Source organism: Lepidothrix coronata, unplaced genomic scaffold (assembly GCF_001604755.1).
Source record: "Lepidothrix coronata isolate B3197 unplaced genomic scaffold, Lepidothrix_coronata-1.0 Scaffold213, whole genome shotgun sequence".
Classification (NCBI taxonomy): Eukaryota; Metazoa; Chordata; class Aves; order Passeriformes; family Pipridae; genus Lepidothrix; species Lepidothrix coronata.
Window position 1 is genome coordinate 808,654 of NW_016690393.1, and position 9,617 is coordinate 818,270.

Below are 9,617 nucleotides of genomic sequence, written 5' to 3' on the forward strand. Positions count from 1 at the left end.
TTCTCCAGGCTGAGCCCCCACAGCTCCCTCAGCTGTTCCAGCCCCTTCCCCAGCTCCGTTCCCTTCCCTGGACACGCTCCAGCCCCTCCATGTCCTTCTTGTCCTGAGGGGCCCAAACCAACACCAGGGTTGGAGGTGCAGCGGTACAAAAATAGACATTTACAGTGCTGGGGTTGGGCAGCCTTCGTCCCTCAGTGGTTAAATTTTTAAAAAAAAGTCTCTTCTCGATGTAAACAAGACTAATAAAAAAATCTTCCATTAATTCTGAGATTAGGGGGATATGCAGGAATGGTCAAGGACGTTTTCCAAATACAGCTCAAGTGTATCCAGAATAATTTAAAGCAGATGTACATAATAACGGGACAGATTCAGGTCACATGGAGAGAGGGAAGTTGTTAGATAAAACTCTGCAGTTATGTAATTGAAGATCAAAATCCAAAATGGTCTCATTTATTTCTGCCCTTCCATAGGTGCCTGCTCTCTGCACAGAACTATTCTATTTTTTTCTTGGCTAATTTAAGAGTTATTCATTTTTTTAAGATGATTCAGTCTCATATTCAGGCAAATTCAGGGATGGTGCCACTTAGGGAACTCTTACCCATTTCTTCTTGTTAGGCACTCACTGAAATAGATTTCAGATGTTTTGGAAGTCAAAGTACGACCATTAAACCCAAAATATTCTCTGGAGTACAGACTCATTGTTAGTGTCTCCCAGGGGCACTGCCCTCCATCGTTTATCTGGAATTAGATGATGGTGCCTATCAAACCAGTCACAGCATTACCAAATAAATCATGAAGAAATTTCATTTGCTTGTAAGCAATTGCAGCTGAAATGTGTGGCAGCTTTCACGCAGGAATCGAAAGGAGGGAAGAAAAACACTGTTTGAAAATTATCACGTACAAAAACCGTTGTACGTTTTGAATGGTTCCTTGAGAAGAGCGACCCTAATAACTGTTGTGAAACGGTATATTTGATTTTCAAGGAACGCTCTGAACATTTATGAGCACTTATGAACTCCATCCTGCTGCCTCTGACGCTGGCAGAGGTGTTAAGAGCTGACCCCTTCCAAAATCCGAAGGGTATTTGTAGGTAAGACGTGTGCAAGAGCTGCCAGGCTCCGTAAAATTGCTCCTAAATGGCCTAAATCGGGTAAATTCCAGGGTGAATTGCAGAGCTCCGCTGACGGGTTGAAAGTGGGTTGAATTTTTTGAAGGGAGGAAGGATCCAGGGGTAGAAATTGGCTTGACAGGCTCAGGTTGTAATGTTTCTAATTTGCATTTTTTTGCGGTTCAGTTTTAAAAAAAAAAAAAAAAAAAAAAAAGAAAAAGTCATTAACTTAAAAGGATGGCAGAGGTAGCTGGCAGGTGTGGGGGTGTGCACTGCTGGGATCTGCTGCAGCTGTTTAAAATAAAGGGGAAAAAAGGTGGATGTGTGAGCCTTGGGTATCTTCACTCTTTTTGAAGTGTCTAAATAGCTGAATGTTGGGTTTAATTATTAGTAGCGATTAGTTGAGTGTAATATTTGAAAATGAAATATTTGAAATGTTTGTTATCCTGCAGTGTCAGGCAGGTGAGGAGCTCTCGGGCAGGTTGGTGGTGGAGATGCTCTGTCTCCTCCCACATCCCACGCTCTCCTTCACCCCACGGAGCTCCAGTGACCTCACTTCTGATCCAGCCCCGCTCCCAGCCCTCTCCCAGCCGATCCATGGATCAATCAGTCAATCCCCAGCAGCTTTTCTGTCCCCCAGCCTGCCCTGCCTTTGGCTCCACGTGCTCTCCTTGGCTAAACAACCTCCCGGCGTCCCCGACCCCCCATCTAATTAACCTTCTGCTGCTCTCCCTGCCCGTCCCACCTCTTGGGGCATCTGTTCCAGTGGAAGTCAATCCAGAAGCAAGATAAACAGTCAGGAAAGAACCATGGTGGAGAGGTGGAGAAATCCCATATTCTTGTTTCTTTTAGTTTTGTACGTCATGGAATGGTTTGGGTTGGAAGGGACCTTGAAGCCCATCCAGTCCCACCCCCTGCCATGGGCAGAGACACCTTCCACCAGCCCAGGTTGCTCCAATCCCTGTCCAACCTGGCCTTGGACACTTCCAGGGATGGGACAACCCCAACAGAACACGAGTCACCTTGTCTATAATCAGCTTTAAAACCCACTTCCATTGGTGTCCCCTTTGCACCCACTGTTACATTTACTGACCCCACACAAAAAAACCGCCTTTTTTAAACGTTACTAAAAATGATTCCCTGATAATTTAATAGGGAAACTTCTCCCCACTTGGAATTGGCTGTGTTTAATTGGAAGGCCAAGTGCTCCAAGCCTGGAGTCAGCATTTCAGGTACTGAGGTCAGAGATTTACGAGCTGTTGGCCACCGGTCCAAGGACTTTCATCACAGATCCAGCCTGTGCAGAGCACAAACACATTGCAGGGAATTGCTTATTTCTAATGACATAAATAAAAATCCATGAACAGCTCCAAGACAGATTAGTCTCCAAAGCCTGCAGCCTGCTTAGAAGCAGAGGTAATTTGTCCAAGGGGTACAGGGATTATTTATTATTTTTTTGGTAAGAAAAATGTAAGCAACCAGCCCTCCTTTGCACTGCAAAAGCAAAAGAATGCAAAAATAAGACATTCGGAGTCTTTCTTAGTGAGCTGTACAGAAATGAAAGGTGTCCTCTAAAGAGTGAAAGATAATAATAAAAGATTGTATGAAATATGCAACTGAATTTTAGGTAGTTGATAGAAATGATGTTAAAGGATACTTCTCTTAATCCTTAATCTTTGGGAAAAGCAGGTAACTGCAGCATTATATGGCAGAAATAAATAAAAGCTCTCAAAGAGACGTGAAACAGGGTGTCCTTTTAGAATAAAATACTGCCTGTGTTTGGGTTATTTGGCATTTTTATCTCCCAGAGCATTAGAACGCTGGGAACAGGAGCTGAGAGCCTGCAGATGTAACACTGCTCCGTGCCTGGAGTGATCCAGAGCGGGACACACAGAAGGGAAAATCAGGAGGGCAAGAGCTTCCCGTTCCCAGCACAGAGCCAGGGAAGGGAGGGAATTCCAAACCAGCCCCTCAGGCTCCTGTGCCTGTGCCCAGTGCTCCCTTAGGAGAAGTCACATCTTCGTGGTGATGGAAAAGTAATGGAAAATCCAACATAAATGTGGCTTAATTGCTCTAATTGAAGGTCCCTTCCAACCCAAAGCGTTCTGTGGTTCCCCTCGGAGCCAGGCTGGTTCCTGGTGGGTGCCAGGCTGGGTCACTGCTGTGCTCATTCCATGGGCATTTCCCTGCAGAGTCTTCTCCCTAAATCCTCTCCCTGACAGCCCAACTGGGCTCCATCAGCCTCTGGTGAACCCCAGCTCTGCTTTCCTGGGCCACAAACCAAAGCACCCCAGAACCATTTGGGTTAATCCCAAGTTCCATCGTGGAAAACAAAGAATTGCCTCTTTTTTTTTTTTTTTTTCCCCTCCTATAGAAGAATTGTTTCCCTTGTTTTCATTAAGAACTGAACTCAGCCTTCCCTGCCACGGTGAAGTTGCTGAGTAGGAGTTACCACGAGTTAGGGATGTGTTCAAGACTTGTCTGCTCTGAAGCACTTGGAAGACCTGGACAGGCAAATGCAGCCGACTTGGAAATGGGATGTGGCACTTACCTGGCTGTGGAATGTTGGGAGAGAGTCCCTGAGCACAATTCCATGAGGCACAAACGACAGGAACAGCTAAGGAATGCTGTCAGCTGCCATGAAAGCCCAAGTTCTGTGGTCTGATGGCCACGGGGAGCTGACAGAGACCTGGCTGGGTGGGTGAGTTTGAGTCATCTCCCAGCACAGCAGCACATCAGCTCCCAAGAACCCTTTTCCTCCCGTAGTTTTATGTGTGTTTATATAAAATTATAAGCTTTGTGCTGAACATAAAGGGACAGCAGGTTACACAGAACTCTTAAAAACCCTCGTGCACGTGCAATGAGTCAGGGAGGGTTTTTTATTCTTCTTTAAAATTCCTGGCACTGAGCTTTTAGTGCTTTTAGTGTTACTGACTGTTGATGCAGAGGCCCCTGAGATGGTGCAGCAAGTGCAGCAGCTCCAGACCCATGAGCATGTTGGATGCACTGATGGATTTGGGGTTTGCACGTGCCCAGCTGGGCAGGGTGTTACTGGTTGTGGATGTACCAGAGGTTGCTTGCTGGAGCTGGCTGGGGGGTGTGTTTGAGCTGCTGTAGCTGGTTACAGCAGTGGTGTCAGAGCAGCTAAAAATACCTCAGGCCAGTTCAGTTATCAGCTCTGTGCTCAGATTTCCCTGGTGAGGCTGCAGGAACCGAGTGTGCTGAGGCGAGTGTAAAATGTGGCTGCGGCACCGACTGGATGGCACACGTGGGAGGGGAGAAAAAAAACAACTTCTACCCTTTCCTTGAACTTAGGAAGAGAGTATTAGGTCTTACTGTCAGCCCTGAAAGGCAACTTACAGCTTCTTTCCATAATACCCATTCAAGGCACCTCGGAGCTGTGCTGTCTCTTCTTTGACACTCAGTTAAACAACTGCACGTGTTTTTTAAGACCTAAGGAGGGAATAATCCAGTACAGTGGAGCTTTGCTTATGTTCAGAGTGATCTGTACTTTGAAAGCCAGGTTATAATAAAATAATTGATAGTTCTACATGAAATGTGGAGCTCTCAGAGCTCAAGCTGTTGATACCCTGAGCCATGAGCAGCATCTCACAGGTCGTGAGCGTGGAGTGATGGGACAAGGGGGAATGGCCTTAAGCTGAAGGAGGGCAGGGTTAGATGGGATATTGGGAAGGAATTCTTGGCTGTGAGGGTGGGGAGGCCCTGGCACAGGTTGCCCAGAGAAGCTGTGGCTGCCCCTGGATCCCTGGGAGTGTCCAAGGCCAGGTTGGATGGGGCTTGGAGCAGCCTGGGCTAGTGGAAGGTGTCCCTGCCCATGGCAGGGGAGTGGGAATGGATGGGCTTTCCAACCCAGACCTTTCCATGATTTCTCTGAATTGCAATCACAGAATGGTTTGGGTTGAAGGGACCTCAGAGATGTTGTGGTTCCATCCCCCTGCCATGAGGACTCTTATCAAAGCAGACAGTTATTATCCTCTGTATCTTCCATATTCCAATGCAGTGACCTGGATAAGCTTGGAACTTTCTTTATTTTGCAGGTGAAAGCCAGTTTTGTGCCTGGTGGGGATTTCTTAGGGGTAGTAAAAAAAGAAAAAGAGGGGTTTAAGGACAAGTTTGAACTCAACCTCCAAGGAGTGAGTTTGGTCTGGGAGTAGTTCCCAACGCTGAGCTGAAGGAAACTGGCTGTGCCCAGTGCCCTGCAGCTGCCCCAACATCACCTGGGCACTCCCAAATCCTCCCAGGTGGGCAGTGCAGAGGTAGATCCAGCTGTTCCTTTCTGCCCAGATGTGTAACCAGCACTGTTTGAGTATTATTAATACCCCGGTTCTGAAGGCAGAACAAGGAATGCACAATAAACTTGTAATGATTCAGAACCTCCATATCCTGGGTACAGCTATTCAGGGTAAAGTCTGAAAGTCTTCCTTTTGCAAGGGAAAAAAAAATAACCTTGGAAACAAAAGTCTCTCTAATTTTCATTTTACGTAAGTGCCTCTGTTCTGGCTTGGGCTCCCAGAGACAGTAAATGCCCCCAGACTGACTGTGGGTGGTCAGCAGTTCAGCAAATTGGGCCATCCATCTAAATTTGTCTCTCTTAAATCTATGGGATTCACGTCACCGTTGGTTCCAGCAGTACAGTGGGGATTCAATAACTTAAAGGAAGGCTCCTGTGATCCTCCTGTATCATCCATTTTCACAACAGTGAAGCCACCGTGGAAGGACTGTTCCAGATGCTCGGCTCCCGGGGCTGGTGCTGGAGGAACACAGCCCGTGGTTGCACGGGAGACGCTCTGGGGTTTTTGATTTGCAGCAGTGAGACACCAGAAAATCGCTGTAACCTTGCGTGAGCTGTACACTGGGGGAGTAAATGGGAATTTCTGGAAGCAACTGGCTTAAATTTCCTGAGGTTTTGTACATATCCCATGTTCTGTGATCTGTGGGTTTCAGTTACAGTTATCAAAAAGCAATATTTTATGTAAGGTAACATCCTTTTACTGGAGCTGCAGCCCAAACCAGGACAGAGCTGGGAAATGGAGACGGGCTCTTTTCCAGATTGTACATTATCAGATGAATAATTAACTGTAGACTAATTGCAAATCCTAATTAGTCTCCTACAACTGCACTAAGCACAGTATTGCTTCAGTGTAACATGGCAAGAGCTTGACCTTCAGGTTTGACCCTGCTGCTGGTGTGATGTGAACTTGACTTTCAGAACCCAACTTCTGTGTGATAATGCAAGTTAAAAACCTCCACGGGTTTTTGTTATAAAATTAAATGGATGCAGAAGTGCCAGTATCCATGCCTGGCCTTTTCCTGGTGTGCATTGCTAGCTGGGAGCTTTTCTGTGCCACTTTTCCTTCAGGTGGTGGGGAAAAATCAGGAAAAATTATCTGGAGTGTTGGTTTTGGTCTATTTTATAGACTTGATGGGGAATTGGCAGGTGGACTTGGAGTTGTGGTCCACAGGGTGAGTGCAGAAGGTGGATTGGAGTCTGGAGAGGCTTGATTTCTATATAACCACGACCAAGTTTGGGGACAGCAGGTGACAGTGGAAGGTGCACACGGATTTTCTGTCCTGATCTTTCCTCTTGACCACACAGAAGCACAGGTTGACTGCTCTGTAGCTCATGGAATCCTTTCCAAACAGCACCTGTAGCCTTGGCTTCTCTGTGAGTAACTTGTAGGCAGTTCCTGTGTGAGGGAGGAGAGCAAATGCTCTCCTTTCTCCAGACATTCCCGTTCTCCAGCAGCTGTGCTGTGGGACAGCAGGATGCCGGGGTTTGCTTCCATGGGAGACAATAACAAACAATGAGAGGAGGAACTACAGCTAACCATTGGAAAAAAACACATATTGACAATGAATGACCAGCACAGAATGGTAAAACAGGCCTGAACAACGTGAATAACCTGAAAACCCGGATCCCGCGGGCGCAGCGGGAAGAGGTGGCGGCGGCGCGTTGGCAAAACCCCTGAGCAGCAGCCAAGGTAAACAATTCCTGTCTGAATCTGGTTTTTCTTCCCGTTCAGGTGACGCTGAGCAGGAGCTGGGACCCCCTCCATCCGTAGATGAGGCAGCAAACACACTCATGACTCGCCTGGGCTTCCTCCTCGGAGAGAAAGTCACGGAGGTTCAGCCAGGGCCCCAGTACAGCATGGAGGTGCAGGACGAGAACCAGGTATGGCCCCCCTGAGCCCTGCTGGCGTGGATTGGGATCTGTCTGGAGCAGGGGAGAGGGTGGGTGTTGTCTGACTCCACGGCAGCCAAGTGTCTCCCAGTGGTGCTGAGGGAAAGGCTGTGTCCCCTCGTCCCGCGGTGACTCAGGGATCAGCTGCTGCCCAGTGGAAAAGCTGCTGTTGTTTTTCTGCTACTGCAAATATAGGAGTGGGCAGCGTTTCTAATCAGATTCCAGTGACCAAAATAAGCTGTTCTTGCCTCTGTCTTCGCTGTTTCAGAAGTGCTTTAACATAAAGGCTCCCGAGCCCTGGACGAGGCGGAGGGATGTGGTAATAGCCTGATTTTACAGATAGTCACACTTCTTGCTCCTGTTTGCCCAACAAGGTGATTTCATGCTTGAAAACAGATAGAGAAGGCAAATCATAAAATCTTTATTGTGATGGAGCTTGTTACATCCCCCCTGGCTGGCTGGAAAGCAAAAATCCTCCGGGCTGGGATATAGATTTTGTGGAAACTGCCTGAGCCTGAATTTCTCCCTCCTTCTCCTCAAGCCTGGACGATTTACAGTGTTGGTGGCGTGAGAATGAAACTAGGAGACATTTCCATCCCCATTTTTTTTTAAGTGACAGGTGGATAGTCCCAATATGTAGCAGAAGAGGATGAGACTCAGCAACCACTTGTAATTCTCTCTCGTTTTAAGAGTCATCGTGTGGCTCTGCACAGGTCACTGAGATATTCAACACAGGTGTAATTCAGGGGGCCTGAATTCCTTAAAAAAAGAGTTGGTGAAAAGTAGCAGCCAGGAAGAGCCTGTCCTCATCACAGGAAGGACATGGAGCTGTTGGAGCAAGTGCAGAGGAGGCCACTGAGGTCCCAGAGGGCTGGAGCCCCTCTGGAGAGCTGGGGGGGTTCACCTGGAGAAGACAAGGCTTCAGGAAGTCCTGAGAGCCCCTTCCAGTGCCTGAAGGGGCTCCAGGAGAGCTGGAGAGGGACTTGAGACAAGGGATGGAGGGACAAGACAAGGGGGAATGGCTTCCCACTGCCAGAGGGCAGGGTTAGATGGGATATTGGGAAGGAATTCCTCCCTGTGAGGGTGGGGAGGCCCTGGCACAGGTTGCCCAGAGAAGCTGTGGCTGCCCCTGGATCCCTGGAAGTGTCCAAGGCCAGGTTGGGTTGACTGACACAAAAGGTTTTTGATCTCTTGGGCTAAAGTTTGCTTGAGAGCCAAGAAATGTGGTTTTGTCAAGTTTTTGTCTTTAACACACACATTTTAACACTTTCATTCAATTTTTTAATGCAAGTTGTGATGGATTTGAAATGGACTTTACTATACATTGGGCCAGAAAATGTCCTTTTAACAGGCACCTATTTGAACTGAATACTTCAAAGCCAAGCAGAGCTTTCTGCTATAAATGGTTCCTTTTGTTGTTGCCTTTTGACAAAAATTAAATTCCCATCTTTTCTCTGAAGCCAGAGATGTCTTTGGAGAATAAATAAAAGAAAAAATCCAAAGAGAAACAGCAGAGAGTTGTCCTCTAAAATAGATTGGTATCTTGGGCTGTGTGCTAATTTTTGCATGAAAAAGTTTTCCAGGGCCTTTGAATGCTATTCATGTGCTGGAGAAGATAAAGAGAGGCTGGTTCCTCAATTACCAAGTTAATTTTTCCCTTTCTTTGTGAACGTCTCCCGCTGTCAGCACTTGCCCAGAATCGTGGAATGCTCAAGGTTGGAAGTGACCTCAGGAGTTATCCCATCCCATGGGCAGGCAGGGCTGGGGGCAGGGAGGGACCCTGGTGCTCAGGGTGTGTCCAGGCAGGGGTCGAAGGTCTCCATGGGTGGAGAATCAGTGGGCTCTCCAGGCATCTTGTCCCAGGGTCAGTCACTTCAACTGGGAAGAACTTTCCTTTTCTAACAGAAAATGTCCTCGGTCAAACCCGTGACTGTCACTCCTTGTCCTTTCCTTTTCCCTTCTGAGAGGAGCGTGGTTGTGTGTTCTCTCCAAACCCCTGCAGGCAGTGGAAGGCTGCAGCTATCCCTAAATCCAGTGGAGTTGTCCCTTTTCCAGGCTGAAGGAACCTTCTCCATCAGCCTCTCCTCCTGCTCCTCCTCCTCCTCTCCATCAGTGTCTCTTCCTCCTCTCCATCAATCTTGCCTCTTCCTCCTCTCCATCATCTTCTCCTGTACCTCAGCCCTACCCATCCCACATTTTTGGGGCCCTCCTCTGCCTCTGCCATCTCCCACTGGCTGTCCTAGGACACAAATCCAAGCTGAAGTTGCTTCTGAATGGCTGCACATCTTGGGAAAACCTCTCCCAACT